General features: G+C 46.0%; 1 protein-coding gene across 1 annotated transcript in view; it reads left to right on the forward strand.

Annotated features, from left to right (window-relative positions):
- Positions 1-5,527: 5,527 nt before the first annotated feature.
- LOC122946465 (A disintegrin and metalloproteinase with thrombospondin motifs 10-like) overlaps positions 5,528-22,394 on the forward strand; it is a 375,204-nt gene continuing 358,337 nt past the window's right edge. Inside the window, exon 1 of the mRNA XM_044306132.1 lies at positions 5,528-5,547. The gene's annotated coding sequence lies outside the window, so the exon portion shown is untranslated. The remainder of the gene's footprint in view (positions 5,548-22,394) is intronic.

A 22,394-nucleotide genomic window follows, 5' to 3' on the forward strand; every position in this document is an offset into this window, starting at 1 on the left:
GTTTAAGCTAATTTCACACTTGCGTTCAGAGGGGATCCCTCTGGGGTCTGCCCAGACGGATCCGCTCATATAATGCAGACGATGGGATCCATTCAGAACAGATCCGTCTGCATTATATTGTAGAAAAAATTCTAAGTGTGAAAGTAGCTTCAGACGGACCCGTCCAGACTTTACATTGAATGTCAATGGGGACGGATCAGTGTAAAAATTGAGCCATATTGTGTCCCCATTGACTTACATTGTAAGTCTGGATGGATCCGTTTGCCTCCGCACGGCCAGGCAGACACCCGAACGCTGCAAGCAGTGTTCAGGTGTCTGCCTGCTGAGCGGAGCGGAGGCCAAACACTGCCAGACTGATGCATTCTGAGCGGATCCGCATCCACTCAATGCATTAGGGCTGGACAGATGCATTAGGGCTGGACAGTAGCCTTACCCACAACAGATGCTAAACATACCGGCCTATAGTTTCCAGCCTCTGTTTTTGGACCCTTTTTGAATATTGGCACCACATTTGCCATGCGCCAATCCTGTGGGACATTCCCTGTCAGTATAGAGTCCTCAAATATCAGAAATAAGGGTCTGGCTATAACATTACTTAATTCCCTTAGGATACGGGGGTGTATACCATCCGGTCCTGGCGATTTGTCTATTTTAATATTTTTAAGTCGCTGATTTACTTCTTCCTGGGTCAGACAGGACACTTTTAATGGGGAATTTATTTTTACATTCTGCATGTCATCTGACAGTTTATTTTTCTCAGTGAATACATTGGAAATATTTAACAGCTTTGCTTTCTCCTCGTCGTTCTCTGCGACTCCCCCCTCATTACTCTTTAAATGGCCGACACCTTCAGATCTATATTTTTTAACATTTATATAATTAAATGACATTTTATGGTTAGTTTTACTCTCTTTGGCAATTAATCTCTTGGTCTCTAGTTTGGCCGCTTTTATTTGTTTTTTACATGTTCTATTTTTTTCCTTATAGTTTTTCAGTGCTTCCGTGCTACCCTTCTGTTTTAGTGATTTATATGCTTTCTTTTTGTCATTTATTGCTTTCTTGCTTGATATAACAGCAAATATGAACTTAGTCTATTTTCTCTCTTTTTCTATAGAAATATGGCAATAAACTCTTTAACACAAATAACACCAAATGTGAATTGTGTTTATTTTTCTCATATTGGAGTGAAATATGACAAAAAAACGCTTTTAGCGTAAATAACAGCAAATATGAACTTAGTTTATTTTTCTCTTTTCCTCTAGAAATATGTCAATAAATGCTTTTAGCGCAAATAAAACCAAATGTGAACTGCCTTTATTTTTCTCGTATTGTAGTGAAATATGACAAGAAATGCTTTTAGTGCAAATAACAGCAAATGTGAAACTAGTTTATTTTTCTTGTGTTGGAGTGAAATATGGCAAACTATTTTAGCGCAAATAACACCAAATATTAACAAAGTCTGTTTTTCTCTATTTCTCTAGAAATATGGTAATAAATGCTTTTAGTGCAAATAACACCAAATGTGAGCTGCGTCAATTTTGCTCTTATTGTAGTGAAATATGACAAGAAATGCTTTTAGCGCAAATAACAGCAATTATAAACTTAGTCTCTTTTTCTCCAAAAAAATGGCAATAAACGTTTTTGCGCAAATAACACCAAATGTGAACTGTCTCTATTTATTGCATATTGTAGTAAAATATGACAAAAAATGCCTTTCACGCAAATAACAGCAAATATGAACTATTTTTCTCTAGAAATGTGGCAATAAATGCTTTTAGCGCAAAGAATACCAAATGTGAACTGCGTTTATTTTTCTCGTATTGTAGTGAAATATGACAAACACTTTTAGCGCAAATAACACCAAATATTAACTAAGTTTATTTTTCTCGTATTATAGTGACATTCGACAAATGCTTTTAGCGCAAATAACACCAAATATGAACTAAGTTTTTCTCTTTTTCTCTAGAAATATGGTAATAAATTATTTTAATGCAAATAACACCAAATATGAGCTTCTTCTATTTTGCTCGTATTGTAGTAAAATACGACAAGAAATGCTTTTAGCGCAAATAACACCAAATATAAACTTAGTCTATTTTTCTCTTTTCCTCTAGAAATATTGCAATAATTGCTTTCAGCACAAATAACAACAGAAGTGACCTGCGTAAATATTTCTCGCATTGTATTGAAATAGGCCACTTAATGATATCAGCGCAGTTAAAGGGGTTTTACCATCTCTGCTAATGGGGGCATATCGCTAGGGTATGCCCCCATTGTCTGATAGGTGCGGTGATAAGAACAGAACGGGGGAATGAACAGAGGGCACACTGCGCATGTGCAGCCACCCTCCATTCATCTCTATGGGGCCGCTGAAAACAGCTGAGCTGTGGCTCGGCAATTGCCGTCTGCCTCATAGAAATGAAAGAGCATGGGCCGCGAATGTGCGGTGCGCTCCCATTCACTTCTATAGGAGAAGCGCGTGGTGGTGGATGGACCCCAGGAAATCCGGGGTACTCCAGCCACAGCGCTCCCAGCTTCGTTCTCTTTGTAGGTTTGGGTCCCAGCGGTGGGACCCGCACCTATCAGACAATGGGGACATTTCCTAGCAATATGCCCCCATTGTCTGAGATAGGAATACCCCTTTAACAGCAAAAGTGACCTGTGTATATATATTTATATTTTTCTACAGATAAAAGCCACTAAACGCTTTTCAACATAGCACTTGCACCCCAATACCTAATTGCTGGAATGACAGAGCTGTATTATGAGACTATTTGGATCCCTTAGTAATGTTTTCCCGCACTTGTAAATAGCTTTTTTTCACAATGAGGATTTTCCTATGACTCTCCCTAGCATCTATACATGTCTCTCCCTGCCTGTGAAGTGATTCCTCTCACTATCCTTTCCCTTCACTAATAAATCGCTTCTTTATTATTATTTTTTCTTTCACTCTCCCTAGCGCCTGCATGCATGTCTGTCCCTGAACAAAGTACGATAGTGAATGGCAGACTCTAAGATGGCCGCCGTATTTATAGGGCTATGACATCACCGGGCTGGCTGCTGATTGGCTGCATGCATGGTATTATGGGTCATCCCGCCTTCCTAGAGTTTCTTGCCCCATGTCCTTACACATGTAGCCGCCATGTTAGCTGCCATTGTAGCCGGCTAGCCGGTAGCAGCCATGTTAGGAAAAATTGTGATTCGTTACCGCGAAGCGCGAGGAAATTCACATTCGCTCAGAATCAAATTTTTCCTGAAATTCGGAACGAATTCAACTTCGTCAGCTTTGATTCGCTCATCTCTAATTACGAGCTATTGCTGTCATTGCATTTAAGTGCTCAAATGGATGAGGAGAGAGCACAATTTCAAAGAATATATAATAATAAAAAAAAAAAAAAAACACAACAGGTAAAATCTTTTCATAAAAATAAATCTGAGTCCTAGTAGACTAGGGTCTCATACGCCTCTTTTCAGGCCAGCTAGAGCATATGCGAGAGAGGTAGAATCGCTTTGGATCCAAATCATATTTTTTTTTTTTTTTTTTACAAACTCGCAGAATCGGACATGAAACAAATTTAAAGAAATTTGCTCATTTCTAAGTATATACATGATACACAAATATACATGCAAATGATCCAAGCTGAAAAATACAGAAAGCTTCTGGGTGGATATTTTCATGCCCACCATGTTGGCTTAACTTGGCACGGTTTGGCTTTTGGTATTTTGTTCAGTTATGATGAGCTTGTTCTCCCCAATAATCCACATCAACATGTACAGGTCCTTCTCAAATAATTAGCATATTGTGATAAAGTTCATTATTTTCTGTAATATACTGATAAACATTAGACTTTCATATATTTTAGATTCATTACACACCAACTGAAGTAGTTCAAGCCTTTTATTGTTTTAATATTGATGATTTTGGCATACAGCTCATGAAAACCCAAATTTCCTATCTCAAAAAATTAGCATATTTCATCCGACCAATAAAAGAAAATTGTTTTTAATATAAAAAAAAGTCAACCTTCAAATAAAATGTTCAGTTATGCACTCAATACTTGGTCGGGAATCCTTTTGCAGAAATGACTGCTTCAATGCGGCGTGGCATGGAGGCAATCAACCTGTGGCACTGCTGAGGTGTTATGGAGGCCCAGGATGCTTCAATAGCGGCCTTAAGCTCATCCAGAGTGTTGGGTCTTGCGTCTCAACTTTCTCTTCCCAATATCCCACAGATTCTCTATGGGGTTCAGGTCAGGAGAGTTGGCAGGCCAATAAAGCACAGTGATACCATGGTCAGTAAACCATTTACCAGTGGTTTTGGCACTGTGAGCAGGTGCCAGGTCGTGCTGAAAAATGAAATCTTCATCTCCATAAAGCTTTTCAGCAGATGGAAGCATGAAGTGCACCAAAATCTCCTGATAGCTAGCTGCATTGACCCTGCCCTTGATAAAACACAGTGGACCAACACCAGCAGCTGACATGGTACCCCAGACCATCACTGTCTGTGGGTACTTGACACTGGACTTCATGCATTTTGGCATTTCCCTCTCCCCAGTCTTCCTCCAGACTCTGGTACCTTGATTTCCGAATGACATGCAAAATTAGCTTTCATCCGAAAAAAGTACTTTGGACCACTGAGCAAGAGTCCAGTGCTGCTTCTCTGTAGCCCAGGTCAGGCGCTTCTGCCGCTGTTTCTGGTTCAAAAGTGGCTTGACCTGGGGAATGCGGCACCTGTAGCTTATTTCCTGCACACGCCTGTGGGTGTTTCTACTCCAGACTCAGTCCACTGCTTCCGCAGGTCCCCCAAGGTCTGGAATCGGTCCTTCTCCACAATCTTCCTCAGGGTCCGGTCACCTCTTCTCGTTGTGCAGCGTTTTCTGCCACACTTTTTCCTTCCCACAGACTTCCCACTGAGGTGCCTTGATACAGCACTCTGGGAACAGCCTATTCATTCAGAAATTTCTTTCTGTGTATTACCCTCTTGCTTGAGGGTGCCAATGATGGCCTTCTGGACAGCAGTCAGGTCGGCAGTCTTACCCATGATTGCGGTTTTGAGTAATGAACCAGGCTGGGAGTTTTTAAAAGCCTCAGGAATCTTTTGCAGGTGTTTAGAGTTAATTAGTTGATTCAGATGATTAGGTTAATAGCTCGTTTAGAGAACCTTTTCATGATATGCTAATTTTTGGAGATAGGAATTTTGGGTTTTCATGAGCTGTATGCCAAAATCATCAATATTAAAACAATAAAAGGCTTGAACTACTTCAGTTGGTGTGTAATGAATCTAAAATATATGAAAGTCTAATGTTTTTCAGTACATTACAGAAAATAATGAACTTTATCACAATATGCTAATTTTTGGAGAAGGACCTGTATATATGCACACCCACTTTCTGTATATCAGAAACATTCCATAAAATGGGCTGTATAGGAGGAAAATAAAATTGACCTAATACATCCCACATCATTCATTGTACAACTAGAGTAAATTTCTGTTTTCTTTCAGATATGACATTTGTATTTACAGAAATAAGCCATGCGGAACACTGGGTAAGTTATAAAAACCTTAAACGGCTTCTGTCACCAGAATCATTGTAGTGAAAAAGGTTGAACTATGACATTTGCGCAGGTCAGCAGAAGTTAGCAGTCTTGATACCTTTCCCATCTCTGGCTTTATTTCTGAGAAAACTAAACTTTAAATATATGTAAGTGAGCCTTTAGGAGCAACAGGGGAGTTGCTGTTACTCCTAAAGGCTCCATTCTCCCTGCTGCTGCGCCTCCTGTACTGACAGGGCCAGGCAGTGTAAACGTCATCATACCTGGCTCGGACTTCTCCTAGTCTCGCACCTTGGCTGTGCGCTTTAGTAACCGATGCACCCTCCAAGAGCGAGGCTCACTGGAAGTTCTCTGTGGTTTGTGGATGTGGTTCTTACTCAGCCATTGTAACAATGCCTGCCCTTGTCTGCCAAACGGAAGGCCATGTGGATCTGAACAATCTTTTAAGCATCTGCTCTGTGTTTTTGGTGTTAATTCACCCAATCTGCCTGTGTTAAAGAGTTGATGGCATCAGGGACTGATACCATCCAAGGTGATGGCCAAGGAAAACTAAAAGCAGACAAGTATAAGGCAGTAAGTTTGTGTACCCAGTGGAACAATGTCAGGTGTTTTAGAGGTACACCTGCTAAGGTGGTAAAGTTGGCCAATCAGCTCTTTAAGTGGCACAGCTCTTAACATCTCTATGTATGAGAGTTTGATTCTTCTTTTCAGAGTTCATTACCTTTGGCATGGTAAGCTGTTGTTCAGAGTTTTTTTTTTTTTTTTTACAGTTGTGGAATGAGAACAGTTCTTGGAGGAGTTGGGAATCAAAAGCCGATTCCTGGTCTGTTAAGATTTTCTCAGGGCATTGGTGAGGTAACATGACATTCTTCCAGAAAGCATTTGTTTTGGTTAAGTCTTTTATAGGTACAGCAACTACAAATTTGGATAATGGTCAATTATTGTCCTGACATAGGTGTATCCTAAGCAACTTGGCTCCAACATGACATGGTCAGTGGCTATTATCTCCAAAGGTGTGCAACTCCCCAATAGGATATGGAGGGTGTTCTGTCCCCACATGAAGGCCAATGAAGGTGTAACTGATAATGACCTTGTGACTGTCCTACCTTCGTATCCAAGCAGTGGAGCAGACCGGACCGGCAGATGCTCAGGTTAGATGGACCCAGACGCAGACATGAGGATGCAATCAAATGTGGGTTTATTTGATCCAGAGCAGTGACATACAGTGATGCAGTACAGGAATGCAGTAGATGCTGTCATGTGGATGCCTTTCCTGAGGCAACTGCTGGTCAAAAACTGATGCCTTCACAAGCCAAGGTGTGAGTCTCCAGTCACAAGGAGTGCAGCAATGAAAATGGCTACAGGAAGTGACAAGGACCAAGGCTGCTAAAACCACGCCCAGAAAGAAAAACTTTATAGACAAGGAACAAGGCGTGCAGCATACGAATTCCGGCCAGCAGATGGCAGCAGAGAACAATACGTTGGTAACAACATAGTGAAAGAAGATATAATAATACAGTGCAGGAATTCAATTTGAAAAGAACAGCACACTCCCCGTCTGAAATTCACTTTGGGGATTTCACTATGACGAATGTCCATAAAATATAAACAACCTGTAAAAAAAACATGTTAGAATGCAAAACATAGATAGTCCTGTTTTCCAACTTGGAATGGAGAAGATCTGCGAAGCTAGATACCGTTCTGTTCACCCGTCAGGGACGTTCTCGATGGGTCTCATCCAACTGGAGAAACGTTCAAAGCGCTGACAACCGAAGCTGGCTGTTTGCTTAGTTCCAGTGACTAATGCGCTAACTTCAGTGCGGATTTCTGGATCATTATCCGGATCCTGGATGCTGAAAGCTTCCTGTACATATTTGTCCGCCTCTTCAAGCAGAAACTCTGGACCTGTAAGCCAAGTAGAGTTAGTAAAGGAACCTATAGACATAGGCCTAGTGGCATGATCTGCCGGATTAAGTTCGGATGGTACATAGTGCCATTGTTCAGGTTTGGAGGATCTCCTGATTCTCTCTATGCGGTTACTAACGTACACATAAAATCACTTGGTCCGATTGTGGATGTAAGCCAAAACGACCTGTCGGTGTAATACTGTACTTCAGCTATGTCGACACCCAGTTCTTGTTATATGAAATCCGCAATCTCCACTGCCAACACAGTCCCACAAAGTTCCAGTCTGGGAATAGTATGATCAGGCTTAGGGGCTAACTTAGCCTTACCAAAGACAAATCCAACGTGATTTTGGTTGTTGGGTTCTGTCACCTTCAGATAGGCAACCGCTGCGATGGCCTCCGTGGAGGCGTCTGAGAACACATGGAGTTCTTTCTTTATGCTAGAGGAAAGTGAGATTTTAACATAGCATCTCGGGATGTGGATCTCATCCAAGGCACACAAGGATCGCTTCCAGGCTTCCCATTTTTGCTCTTTCTCGGAGGGAAGTGGGGTATCCCAATCCTTGACTGTTTCAGAGAACTGTCTCAGTAGAGATTTACCTTGTATAGTGATGGGCGCTACAAATCCCAGCGGATCGAATAGGCTGTTTACCACTGATAGGACACCTCGTTTTGTAAATGCCTTGTCTGCGCAACTTATCTGAAAACTGAAGGAGTCAGCCGAGAGATCCCATCTGAGGCCCAAGCTCCTCTGCACAGGTGGACTGTCCAGTCCCAAGTTAATGACCTTGAATCCTGGTGCATGATCACCTGATTCGAAGGCCCTCATAACGGCCAGGCTGTTCGAAGCAATTTTGTGTAGTCTAAGTTTAGCTTGGTACAACATACTTTGAGTCCTTTTGAGCAGATCGATGGCCGCTTCTTCAGTCGGTAGTGATTTGAGTCCATCGTCTACGTAGAATTCCTTTTCTACAAAGTCTCTGGCGTCTTTACCGTACTCGGATTCTCCCTCTATTGCAGTGCCCCGAAGGCCGTAAGTTGCCACGGCAGGTGAAGGGCTGTTTCCAAATACGTGTACCCTCATTCGATATTCTGCCATCTCTGCGTTGGTGTCATTATTCTTGTACCACAGAAACCTGAGGAAATTCCGGTGGTCCTCTCTGACTACGAAACAGTGGAACATCTGTTCAATGTCGGCGGTGATGGCAACGAGCTCCTTTCTGAACCTCATCAGCACTCCAACTAGGTTATTCGTCAGATTAGGACCTGTGAGAAGGACATCATTAAGAGATACACCTTGATGTTTGGCGCTTGAGTCGAAAACAACCCTAATTTGATTAGGTTTCCGTGGGTGATACACTCCAAATGAAGGCAAGTACCAGCACTCGTCGTTCTTCCCTAAGGGCGGAGCTGGTTCTGCATGGTTGTTGCGGAATATTTTGTCGATAAAGGCAACAATGTGTTCTCTCATCTCAGGCTTACTGTTCATGGCACGCTGAAGAGAGTTAAATCTAGACAGAGCTTGTTCCCTATTGTTCGGGAGTCTCACCCTGGTAGCTCGGAAGGGTAATGGAGAAACCCAGTGATTGGTTTCGTCTTTAAGGAACTCATTTTCCATTATCTTGATAAATTCTCTGTCTTCTACTGACAAAGCTACTTTATCATCGTCCTTGCTTGTGTGAAAGACTAATCTTCCCAAGTTGTCGGCAAAGAAGGGAGGAATGTCGTCAGGAGGTCTGGAGGCTTCTCTTTCACCTCGTAGTGATGAGGGCAAGGCTTAATGCAAGTTGTGCGTCCATCTCCACGCACGTACGTTTTGAAAGAGTGGACTCTTGGTTGATCCAAGCATACATTTCCTATGATTACCCATCCCAAGTCCAGTCTCTGGGCGTATGGTGCATAGTCGGGACCATTACACTGTTGACGCACCTTGTGTACCCTTAGATTGTCTCTGCCAAGCAGGAGTAGAATCTCGGCGTTGTTGTCCATAGGTGGGATAACGTTGGCTAGGTGCCTTAGGTGTGGTTGGTGAAATGCAGCTTCCGGGGTAGGAATCTCATCCCTATGGTTGGGTATTTGATCGCATTCGATCAGCGTCGGTAGAGGTATTTCTGTATTCCAACTGACGGAACAAGCGATGAATCCTTGTGCCCTCCTGCCGCTAGTCTCTATGCGACCCGAGCAGGTGTTTAAGATGTAGGGTTCTGACGGTCCCTTTATTCCAAAGGCTTCAAAGAATTTAGGTCCTGCTAGGGAGCGATTGCTTTGGTCGTCAATGATGGCATACATTTTTACTGCGTTTTCTGGTAGCCCCTCCGGGTAGACCTTGATATGGCATATGCGGGCACAACATTTCTCACTCTGGCCCTCCCCACTAACGTCCAAGCACGAGCAGGAAACAGCAGTGGCTGTGTTAGCGTTGTTTTGGGGCTCCCCGCCATGACTTGGAGAGGGACTGGTGGTGACTAGAGTTGAGCGAACACCTGGATGTTCGGGTTCGAGAAGTTCGGCCGAACATCCCGGAAATGTTCGGGTTCGGGATCCGAACCCGATCCGAACTTCGTCCCGAACCCGAACCCCATTGAAGTCAATGGGGACCCGAACTTTTCGGCACTAAAAAGGCTGTAAAACAGCCCAGGAAAGAGCTAGAGGGCTGCAAAAGGCAGCAACATGTAGGTAAATCCCCTGCAAACAAATGTGGATAGGGAAATGAATTAAAATAAAAATTAAATAAATAAAAATTAACCAAAATCAATTGGAGAGAGGTTCCATAGCAGAGAATCTGGCTTCCCGTCACCCACCACTGGAACAGTCCATTCTCAGATATTTAGGCCCCGGCACCCAGGCAGAGGATAGAGGTCCCGTAACAGAGAATCTGTCTTCATGTCAGCAGAGAATTAGTCTGCATGTCATAGCAGAGAATGAGGCTTCACGTCAGCCACCACTGCAACAGTCCATTGGCATATATTTAGGCCCAGCACCCAGGCAGAGGAGGGAGGTCCCGTAACAGAGAATCTGTCTTCATGACAGCAGAGAATCAGTCTGCATGTCATAGCAGAGAATGAGGCTTCACGTCACCCACCACTGCAACAGTCCATTGGCATATATTTAGGCCTAGCACACAGGCAGAGCAGAGAGGTCCCGTAACAGACAATCTGGCTTCATGACAGCAGAGAATCAGTCTGCATGTCATAGCAGAGAATGAGGCTTCACGTCACCCACCACTGCAACAGTCCATTGGCATATATTTAGGCCTAGCACACAGGCAGAGCAGAGAGGTCCCGTAACAGACGATCTGGCTTCATGTCAGCAGAGAATCAGTCTGCATGTCATAGCAGAGAATGAGGCTTCACGTCAGCCACCACTGCAACAGTCCATTGGCATATATTTAGGCCCAGCACCCAGGCAGAGGAGGGAGGTCCCGTAACAGAGAATCTGTCTTCATGTCAGCAGAGAATTAGTCTACATGTCATAGCAGAGAATGAGGCTTCACGTCAGCCACCACTGCAACAGTCCATTGGCATATATTTAGGCCCAGCACACACACAGGCAGAGGAGAGAGGTCCCGTAACAGACAATCTGGCTTCATGTCAGCAGAGAATTAGTCTGCATGTCATAGCAGAGAATGAGGCTTCACGTCAGCCACCACTGCAACAGTCCATTGGCATATATTTAGGCCCAGCACACACACAGGCAGAGGAGAGAGGTCCCGTAACAGAGAATCTGTCTTCATGTCAGCAGAGAATTAGTCTGCATGTCATAGCAGAGAATCAGGCTTCACGTCACCCACCACTGCAACAGTCCATTGGCATATATTCAGGCCCAGCACCCAGGCAGAGGAGGGAGGTCCCGTAACAGAGAATCTGTCTTCATGTCAGCAGAGAATTAGTCTGCATGTCATAGCAGAGAATGAGGCTTCACGTCAGCCACCACTGCAACAGTCCATTGGCATATATTTAGGCCCAGCACACACACAGGCAGAGGAGAGAGGTCCCGTAACAGAGAATCTGTCTTCATGTCAGCAGAGAATTAGTCTGCATGTCATAGCAGAGAATGAGGCTTCACGTCAGCCACCACTGCAACAGTCCATTGGCATATATTTAGGCCCAGCACACACACAGGCAGAGGAGAGAGGTCCCGTAACAGACAATCTGGCTTCATGTCAGCAGAGAATTAGTCTGCATGTCATAGCAGAGAATGAGGCTTCACGTCACCCACCACTGCAACAGTCCATTGGCATATATTTAGGCCCAGCACCCAGGCAGAGGAGGGAGGTCCCGTAACAGAGAATCTGTCTTCATGTCAGCAGAGAATTAGTCTGCATGTCATAGCAGAGAATGAGGCTTCACGTCAGCCACCACTGCAACAGTCCATTGGCATATATTTAGGCCCAGCACACACACAGGCAGAGGAGAGAGGTCCCGTAACAGACAATCTGGCTTCATGTCAGCAGAGAATTAGTCTGCATGTCATAGCAGAGAATGAGGCTTCACGTCACCCACCACTGCAACAGTCCATTGGCATATATTTAGGCCCAGCACCCAGGCAGAGGAGGGAGGTCCCGTAACAGAGAATCTGTCTTCATGTCAGCAGAGAATTAGTCTGCATGTCATAGCAGAGAATGAGGCTTCACGTCAGCCACCACTGCAACAGTCCATTGGCATACTGTATATTTAGGCCCAGCACACACACAGGCAGAGGAGAGAGGTCCCGTAACAGAGAATCTGGCTTCATGTCAGCAGAGAATCAGTCTGCATGTCATAGCAGAGAATCAGGCTTCACGTCAGCCACCACTGCAACAGTCCATTGTCATAAATTTAGGCCCAGCACCCAGGCAGAGGAGAGAGGTCCCGTAACAGAGAATCTGGCTTCATGTCAGCAGAGAATCAGTCTTCATATCATAGCAGAGAATCAGGCTTCACGTCACCCACCACTGTAAGAGTCAATTTTCATAAATTTAGGCCCAGAACCCAGGCAGAGGAGAAAGGTCCCGTAACAGACAATCTGGCTTCATGTCAGCAGAGAATCAGTCTTCATATCATAGCAGAGAATCAGGCTTCACGTCACCCACCACTGCAACAGTCCATTGGCATATATTTAGGCCTAGCACACAGGCAGAGCAGAGAGGTCCCGTAACAGACAATCTGGCTTCATGACAGCAGAGAATCAGTCTGCATGTCATAGCAGAGAATCAGGCTTCACGTCAGCCACCACTGCAACAGTCCATTGTCATAAATTTAGGCCCAGCACCCAGGCAGAGGAGAGAGGTCCCGTAACAGAGGATCTGGCTTCATGTCAGCAGAGAATCAGTCTGCATGTCATAGCAGAGAATGAGGCTTCACGTCAGCCACCACTGCAACAGTCCATTGTCATAAATTTAGGCCCAGCACCCAGGCAGAGGAGAGAGGTCCCGTAAAAGAGGATCTGGCTTCATGTCAGCAGAGAATCAGTCTGCATGTCATAGCAGAGAATGAGGCTTCACGTCACCCACCACTGCAACAGTCCATTGGCATATATTTAGGCCTAGCACACAGGCAGAGCAGAGAGGTCCCGTAACAGACAATCTGGCTTCATGACAGCAGAGAATCAGTCTGCATGTCATAGCAGAGAATCAGGCTTCACGTCAGCCACCACTGCAACAGTCCATTGGCATATATTTAGGCCTAGCACACAGGCAGAGGAGAGAGGTCCCGTAACAGACAATCTGGCTTCATGTCAGCAGAGAATCAGTCTGCATGTCATAGCAGAGAATGAGGCTTCACGTCAGCCACCACTGCAACAGTCCATTGTCATAAATTTAGGCCCAGCACCCAGGCAGAGGAGAGAGGTCCCGTAACAGACAATCTGGCTTCATGTCAGCAGAGAATTAGTCTGCATGTCATAGCAGAGAATCAGGCTTCATGTCAGCCACCACTGCAACAGTCCATTGGCATATATTTAGGCCTAGCACACAGGCAGAGGAGAGGTTCATTCAACTTTGGGTAGCATCGCAATATAATGGTAAAATGAAAATAAAAATAGGATTGAATGAGGAAGTGCCCTGGAGTCCAATAATATATGGTTATGGGGAGGTAGTTAATGTCTAATCTGGACAAGGGACGGACAGGTCCTGTGGGATCCATGCCTGGTTCATTTTTATGAACGTCAGCTTGTCCACATTGGCTGTAGACAGGCGGCTGCGTTTGTCTGTAATGACGCCCCCTGCCGTGCTGAATACACGTTCAGACAAAACGCTGGCTGCCGGGCAGGCCAGCACCTCCAAGGCATAAAAGGCTAGCTCTGGCCACGTGGACAATTTAGAGACCCAGAAGTTGAATGGGGCCGAACCATCAGTCAGTACGTGGAGGGGTGTGCACACGTACTGTTCCACCATGTTAGTGAAATGTTGCCTCCTGCTAACACGTTGCGTATCAGGTGGTGGTGCAGTTAGCTGTGGCGTGTTGACAAAACTTTTCCACATCTCTGCCATGCTAACCCTGCCCTCAGAGGAGCTGGCCGTGACACAGCTGCCTTGGCGACCTCTTGCTCCTCCTCTGCCTTGGCCTTGGGCTTCCACTTGTTCCCCTGTGACATTTGGGAATGCTCTCAGTAGCGCGTCTACCAACGTGCGCTTGTACTCGCGCATCTTCCTATCACGCTCCAGTGCAGGAAGTAAGGTGGGCACATTGTCTTTGTAGCGTGGATCCAGCAGGGTGGCAACCCAGTAGTCCGCACAGGTTAAAATGTGGGCAACTCTGCTGTCGTTGCGCAGGCACTGCAGCATGTAGTCGCTCATGTGTGCCAGGCTGCCCAGGGGTAAGGACAAGCTGTCCTCTGTGGGAGGCGTATCGTCATCGTCCTGCCTTTCCCCCCAGCCACGCACCAGTGATGGACCCGAGCTGCGTTGGGTGCCACCCCGCTGTGACCATGCTTCATCCTCATCCTCCTCCACCTCCTCCTCATCCTCGTCCTCCTCGTCCTCCAGTAGTGGGCCCTGGCTGGCCACATTTGTACCTGGCCTCTGCTGTTGCAAAAAACCTCCCTCTGAGTCACTTCGAAGAGACTGGCCTGAAAGTGCTAAAAATGACCCCTCTTCCTCCTCCTCCTCCTCCTGGGCCACCTCCTCTTCCATCATCGCCCTAAGTGTTTTCTCAAGGAGACATAGAAGTGGTATTGTAACGCTGATAACGGTGTCATCGCCACTGGCCATGTTGGTGGAGTACTCAAAACAGCGCAACAGGGCACACAGGTCTCGCATGGAGGCCCAGTCATTGGTGGTGAAGTGGTGCTGTTCTGTAGTGCGACTGACCCGTGCGTGCTGCAGCTGAAACTCCACTATGGCCTGCTGCTGCTCGCACAGTCTGTCCAGCATGTGCAAGGTGGAGTTCCACCTGGTGGGCACGTCGCATATGAGGCGGTGAGCGGGAAGGCCGAAGTTACGCTGTAGCGCAGACAGGCGAGCAGCAGCAGGATGTGAACGCCGGAAGCGCGAACAGACGGCCCGCACTTTATGCAGCAGCTCTGACATGTCGGGGTAGTTGTGAATGAACTTCTGCACCACCAAATTCAGCACATGCGCCAAGCAAGGGATGTGCGTCAAATTGGCTAGTCCCAGAGCTGCAACGAGATTTCGCCCATTATCACACACCACCAGGCCGGGCTTGAGGCTCACCGGCAGCAACCACTCGTCAGTCTGTTGTTCTATACCCCGCCACAACTCCTGTGCGGTGTGGGGCCTGTCCCCCAAACATATGAGTTTCAGAATGGCCTGCTGACGTTTACCCCGGGCTGTGCTGAAGTTGGTGGTGAAGGTGTGTGGCTGACTGGATGAGCAGGTGGAAGAAGAGGAGGAGGAAGCCGAGAAGGAGGAGGTGGCAACAGGAGGCAAAGAATGTTGCCCTGCGATCCTTGGCGGCGGAAGGACGTGCGCCAAACAGCTCTCCGCCTGGGGCCCAGCTGCCACTACATTTACCCAGTGTGCAGTTAGGGAGATATAGCGTCCCTGGCCGTGCTTACTGGTCCACGTATCTGTGGTTAGGTGGACCTTGCTACAGATGGCGTTGCGCAGTGCACACTTGATTTTATCGGATACTTGGTTGTGCAGGGAAGGCACGGCTCTCTTGGAGAAGTAGTGCCGGCTGGGAACAACATACTGTGGGACAGCAAGCGACATGAGCTGTTTGAAGCTGTCTGTGTCCACCAGCCTAAATGACAGCATTTCATAGGCCAGTAGTTTAGAAATGCTGGCATTCAGGGCCAGGGATCGAGGGTGGCTAGGTGGGAATTTACGCTTTCTATCAAATGTTTGTGAGATGGAGAGCTGAACGCTGGCGTGTGACATGGTTGAGACGCTTGGTGACGGAGGTGGTGGTGGTGGTGTTGGTGGTACATCCCCTGTTTGCTGGGCGGCAGGTGCCAACGTTCCTCCAGAGGCGGAGGAAGAGGCTGAGGCGGCAGCAGCAGAATAGGCCGAGGCGGCAGCAGCAGAAGAGGTAGCAGGGGGAGCCTGAGTGACTTCCTTGGTTTTAAGGTGTTTACTCCACTGCAGTTCATGCTTTGCATGCAGGTGCCTGGTCATGCAGGTTGTGCTCAGGTTCAGAACGTTAATGCCTCGCTTCAGGCTCTGATGGCACAGCGTGCAAACCACTCGGGTCTTGTCGTCAGCACATTGTTTGAAGAAGTGCCATGCCAGGGAACTCCTTGAAGCTGCCTTTGGGGTGCTCGGTCCCAGATGGCGGCGGTCAGTAGCAGGCGGAGTCTCTTGGCGGCGGGTGTTCTGCTTTTGCCCACTGCTCCCTCTTTTGCTACGCTGTTGGCTCGGTCTCACCACTGCCTCTTCCTCCGAACTGTGAAAGTCAGTGGCACGACCTTCATTCCATGTGGGGTCTAGGACCTCATCGTCCCCTGCATCGTCTTCCACCCAGTCTTGATCCCTGACCTCCTGTTCAGTCTGCACACTGCAGAAAGACGCAGCAGTTGGCACCTGTGTTTCGTCATCATCAGAGACATGCTGAGGTGGTATTCCCATGTCCTCATCATCAGGAAACATAAGTGGTTGTGCGTCAGTGCATTCTATGTCTTTCACCGCTGGGGAAGGGCTAGGTGGATGCCCTTGGGAAACCCTGCCAGCGGAGTCTTCAAACAGCATAAGAGACTGCTGCATAACTTGAGGCTGAGACAGTTTCCCTGGTATGCATGGGGGTGATGTGACAGACTGATGGGGTTGGTTTTTAGGCGCCATCTGTGCGCTTTCTGCAGAAGACTGGGTGGGAGATAATGTGAACGTGCTGGATCCACTGTCGGCCACCCAATTGACTAATGCCTGTACCTGCTCAGGCCTTACCATCCTTAGAACGGCATTGGGCCCCACCATATATCGCTGTAAATTCTGGCGGCTACTGGGACCTGAGGTAGTTGGTACACTAGGACGTGTGGATGTGGCAGAACGGCCACGTCCTCTCCCAGCACCAGAGGGTCCACTAACACCACCACGACCATGTCCACGTCCGCGTCCCTTACTAGATGTTTTTCTCATTGTTATGGTTCACCACAACAACAAATATATTATTTGGCCCAATGTATTGTATTCAAATTCAGCGGGATATAAATTTGAGGCCTAGTATTTAGGCGCTGGGTGACCGGTATGGATTTAGTGACAGAATTAGACTTGGAAATGCACAGAAGCGTGTGTGTGAAGTTATTCTGAATGACCCTATGTGCACCTTGAATATTATATACCCTTTTAGGGATAGATTTCAAATAGCTCTGATATAGCAGAAACCACTAAATTATGAAATTGCTAAATTGGGAATTGTATTTCAACCCAGAACAAAAAATGTGCTTTGACGGACACTAAATATCTTGCCCAGCAACAACAGTACAGCGGTAACGAGAGATTTAGCGGGATATAAATTTGAGGCCTAGTATTTAGGCGCTGGGTGACAGGTATGGGTTTAGTGACAGAATTAGACTTGGAAATACACAGTAGCGGGTGTGTGTGAAGTTATTCTGAATGACCCTATGTGCACCTTGAATATTATATACCCTTTTAGGGATAGATTTCAAATAGCTCTGATATAGCAGAAACCACTAAATTATGAAATTGCTAAATTGGGAATTGTACTTCAACCCAGAACAAAAAATGTGCTTTGACGGACACTAAATAACTTTCCCAGCTACAACAGGACAGCGGTAACGAGAGATTTAGCGGGATATAAATTTGAGGCCTAGTATTTAGGCGCTGGGTGACCGGTATGGATTTAGTGACAGAATTAGACTTGGAAATGCACAGAAGCGTGTGTGTGAAGTTATTCTGAATGACCCTATGTGCACCTTGAATATTATATACCCTTTTAGGGATAGATTTCAAATAGCTCTGATATAGCAGAAACCACTAAATTATGAAATTGCTAAATTGGGAATTGTATTTCAACCCAGAACAAGAAATGTGCTTGAACGGACACTAAATAACTCGCCCAGCTACAGCACTAAGGACAGATTTAGCGGGATATAAATTTGAGGCCTAGTATTTAGGCGCTGGGTGACAGGTATGGGTTTAGTGCCAGAATTAGACTTGGAAATACACAGTAGCGGGTGTGTGTGAAGTTATTCTGAATGACCCAATGTGCACCTTGAATATTATATACCCTTTTAGGGATAGATTTCAAATAGCTCTGATATAGCAGAAACCACTAAATTATGAAATTGCTAAATTGGGAATTGTATTTCAACCCAGAACAAGAAATGTGCTTGAACGGACACTAAATAACTCGCCCAGCTACAGCACTAAGGACAGATTTAGCGGGATATAAATTTGAGGCCTAGTATTTAGGCGCTGGGTGACAGGTATGGGTTTAGTGCCAGAATTAGACTTGGAAATACACAGTAGCGGGTGTGTGTGAAGTTATTCTGAATGACCCAATGTGCACCTTGAATATTATATACCCTTTTAGGGATAGATTTCAAATAGCTCTGATATAGCAGAAACCACTAAATTATGAAATTGCTAAATTGGGAATTGTATTTCAACCCAGAACAAGAAATGTGCTTGAACGGACACTAAATAACTCGCCCAGCTACAGCACTAAGGACAGATTTAGCGGGATATAAATTTGAGGCCTAGTATTTAGGCGCTGGGTGACAGGTATGGGTTTAGTGCCAGAATTAGACTTGGAAATACACAGTAGCGGGTGTGTGTGAAGTTATTCTGAATGACCCAATGTGCACCTTGAATATTATATACCCTTTTAGGGATAGATTTCAAATAGCTCTGATATAGCAGAAACCACTAAATTATGAAATTGCTAAATTGGGAATTGTATTTCAACCCAGAACAAGAAATGTGCTTGAACGGACACTAAATAACTCGCCCAGCTACAGCACTAGGGACAGATTTAGCTGGATATAAATTTGAGGCCTAGTATTTAGGCGCTGCGTGACAGGTATGGGTTTAGTGACAGAATTAGACTTGGAAATACACAGTAGCGGGTGTGTGTGAAGTTATTCTGAATGACCCAATGTGCACCTTGAATATTATATACCCTTTTAGGGATAGATTTCAAATAGCTCTGATATAGCAGAAACCACTAAATTATGAAATTGCTAAATTGGGAATTGTATTTCAACCCAGAACAAGAAATGTGCTTGAACGGACACTAAATAACTCGCCCAGCTACAGCACTAGGGACAGATTTAGCTGGATATAAATTTGAGGCCTAGTATTTAGGCGCTGCGTGACAGGTATGGGTTTAGTGACAGAATTAGACTTGGAAATACACAGTAGCGGGTGTGTGTGAAGTTATTCTGAATGACCCAATGTGCACCTTGAATATTATATACCCTTTTAGGGATAGATTTCAAATAGCTCTGATATAGCAGAAACCACTAAATTATGAAATTGCTAAATTGGGAATTGTATTTCAACCCAGAACAAGAAATGTGCTTGAACGGACACTAAATAACTCGCCCAGCTACAGCACTAGGGACAGATTTAGCTGGATATAAATTTGAGGCCTAGTATTTAGGCGCTGGGTGACCGGTATGGATTTAGTGACAGAATTAGACTGGGATATGGCCAAAAAATAAACAGACTATTGCTGGTTAAATGCACTTGGTGTGACAGCTTCACCCTGATGTAGGCTTTAGCCAAAAAACAACCACACCATTGAGGGTTAAATGCACTTGGTGACAGGCGCAGCTTGCCCCTGATTTAGTATATGGCCAAAAAATGAACAGACTATTGCTGGTTAAATGCACTTGGTGTGACAGCTTCACCCTGATGTAGGCTTTAGCCAAAAAACAACCACACCATTGAGGGTTAAATGCACTTGGTGACAGGCGCAGCTTGCCCCTGATTTAGTATATGGCCAAAAAATGAACAGACTATTGCTGGTTAAATGCACTTGGTGTGACAGCTTCACCCTGATGTAGGCTTTAGCCAAAAAACAACCACACCATTGAGGGTTAAATGCACTTGGTGACAGGCGCAGCTTGCCCCTGATTTTGTATATGGCCAAAAAATGAACAGACTATTGCTGGTTAAATGCACTTGGTGTGACAGCTTCACCCTGATGTAGGCTTTAGCCAAAAAACAACCACACCATTGAGGGTTAAATGCACTTGGTCGCAGCTTGTGCTGGCGCACCACAAGACACAAAATGGCCGCCGATCACCCCAGAAAAATGTGACTGACAAACGGTCTGTGCAGCCTAAAAACAGTGAGCAATTGAGGATCAGCAGCTCAATGATCCACAGCTGCAGATCGATCAGTTAATCAAGTCCTTTGGAGGAGTTAATCTGCCTAATCTCGCCCTACTGTCGCAGCCGCAACCTCTCCCTACGCTAATCAGAGCAGAGTGACGGGCGGCGCTATGTGACTCCAGCTTAAATAGAGGCTGGGTCACATGGTGCTCTGGCCAATCACAGCCATGCCAATAGTAGGCATGGCTGTGATGGCCTCTTGGGGCAAGTAGTATGACGCTTGTTGATTGGCTGCTTTGCAGCCTTTCAAAAAGCGCCAAGAAAGCGTCACAAAAGCGCGAAGAAAGCGACGAACACCGAACCCGAACCCGGACTTTTACGAAAATGTCCGGGTTCGGGTCCGTGTCACGGACACCCCAAAATTCGGTACGAACCCGAACTATACAGTTCGAGTTCGCTCATCCCTAGTGGTGACAGCAGCCGGTGAATCCCTTGTGAGTGGAGTTGGGTGCATAGCTGAGGCGTGTCTTTTACTATGACACTCCTCACACTTGATAATGGATTTACAGTCCTTAGCCATGTGCTCCAATGAAGCGCAGCACCTGAAACATACCCCAAGCTCGGTGAGGACTTTCTTGCGCTCCTGTATGGTTTTGGATCTAAATCCTCTGCATTTGTTCAGTGAGTGTGGTTTTTTATGAATGGGACATTCACGATTAAAGGCCTTGTCTCCTGATGAGGTAGTGTACTGTTTACCAGTGGGTACTGCAGATGATGGTAGGTTAGTCTTTCTAACATTCACGCTGCTCTTAAAATCTCTGTGTTTATGCACAATACTTTCATACCTTGATGATGGCGTCACTGAAGCTGTAGTATTAAACTCCAGGAAGTCGAGGCTGGGGTCATTCCTCATCTGGGACTGTTCATCGATGAACCTACAGAAATGAATAAATGGGGGAAAGGTGACATCATGCACTCTTTTGTACCTTGAGACTGATGCCGCCCACTTCTCTTGCAGGCTGTATGGTAGCTTCACGACAATTGGGTTCACCCCATGGGCAGTATCCAGGTAGCACAGCCCGGACAGACGAGGATCTTTGTGGAGCCTGGGCCTAGCCAGTTGATCAAGAGGTCGAGCTCCTGCTCTGCGGTTAGGTTGAGGTTGGCGATGGCGGCTTTGAAGGTTGCCTTCCAGGCTCTGTAGCTCTCTGCACGGTCATCAAATTTTGAGAGACTGGTGTTAATTAGCTCTCTGCTCACCATAAACCTGGCAAACTCAGACATATCTGATCTCTCACTGCTTGTTGCCATGACAACTTATGATGCCCCTGGGGCGTATGGGTTGCATGGCGTGAAAGGGTGAGATGCTTCCGGGTAGAATGATGTTGCTGCAGGGTTGAGCTGTGGTCTAGCCTCTGTAGATTCTGATGACTGCTGCTTGAGCTGTGGAGGTAAGCCAGGAAACACCTGGCAGCCATCTTGCTGTAATAGCTGTCCTTGAGAGGGCGCGTCTGGGCGACTGTTATTGGATTGCTCGGGTGCTGTGGGTGTCACTGGCACTGTGGGTAGAGCTGGCTTGGAGGTTTCAGTGTTATTGGCTTGGACAGTACTGCACACTGGGGGTGGTGCAGATAACTGTTTCAGTACATAGTCGCTGGTGCGATCAACTGGATCGTCTATCTCCTCTGGTGGTAAACAGACTGAATCAAGGCCTTGGCTTAATGCTTGCTCAAGTAGTCTTACTTTTGCTAATGCAATTTCCTCTTCCCTCTCTGATTCAAGGATCTTTATTCGAGCCTCTGCTTCTGCCCTCTTGGCTTCTGCCTCCGCTTCGGCCCTCTTGGCCGCCGTCTGTGCTTCTGCCCTCGCAAGGACTTCTTTTTCGGTGAAGGAACGCCTCACTTTGGATAGCTCTGCATTTATGCGGGCCTCTAGTAATCTGTCGCTCAGGGCGGAGGTTCTAGAGCATGATGATCTGTAGGACCGCGAGGAATGTTTGGATGAATGCGATCTGTGTGATCTAGTTTCTTGCAAATGAGAGATGCGGAGTTCCACTTTATCTTTAGCGTCCAGCAACATGGCGTCTCTTTGTCTGTCTATTGATTCTGCCTTGCACAATTCTGACGGGGCTTCTTCAATATTAGAGTCTTTTAGAAAGGTTAAATACCTTGTGGACAGTCTCTTATATCTTTCATGGGCTGAGTTCAGCCGCCCGACGGCAACTTGTAAGCTGGTGGCATCGCCTGAGGAGGACTT

This window comes from Bufo gargarizans, chromosome 1 (genome assembly GCF_014858855.1).
Source record: "Bufo gargarizans isolate SCDJY-AF-19 chromosome 1, ASM1485885v1, whole genome shotgun sequence".
In the NCBI taxonomy this organism is placed as follows: domain Eukaryota; kingdom Metazoa; phylum Chordata; class Amphibia; order Anura; family Bufonidae; genus Bufo; species Bufo gargarizans.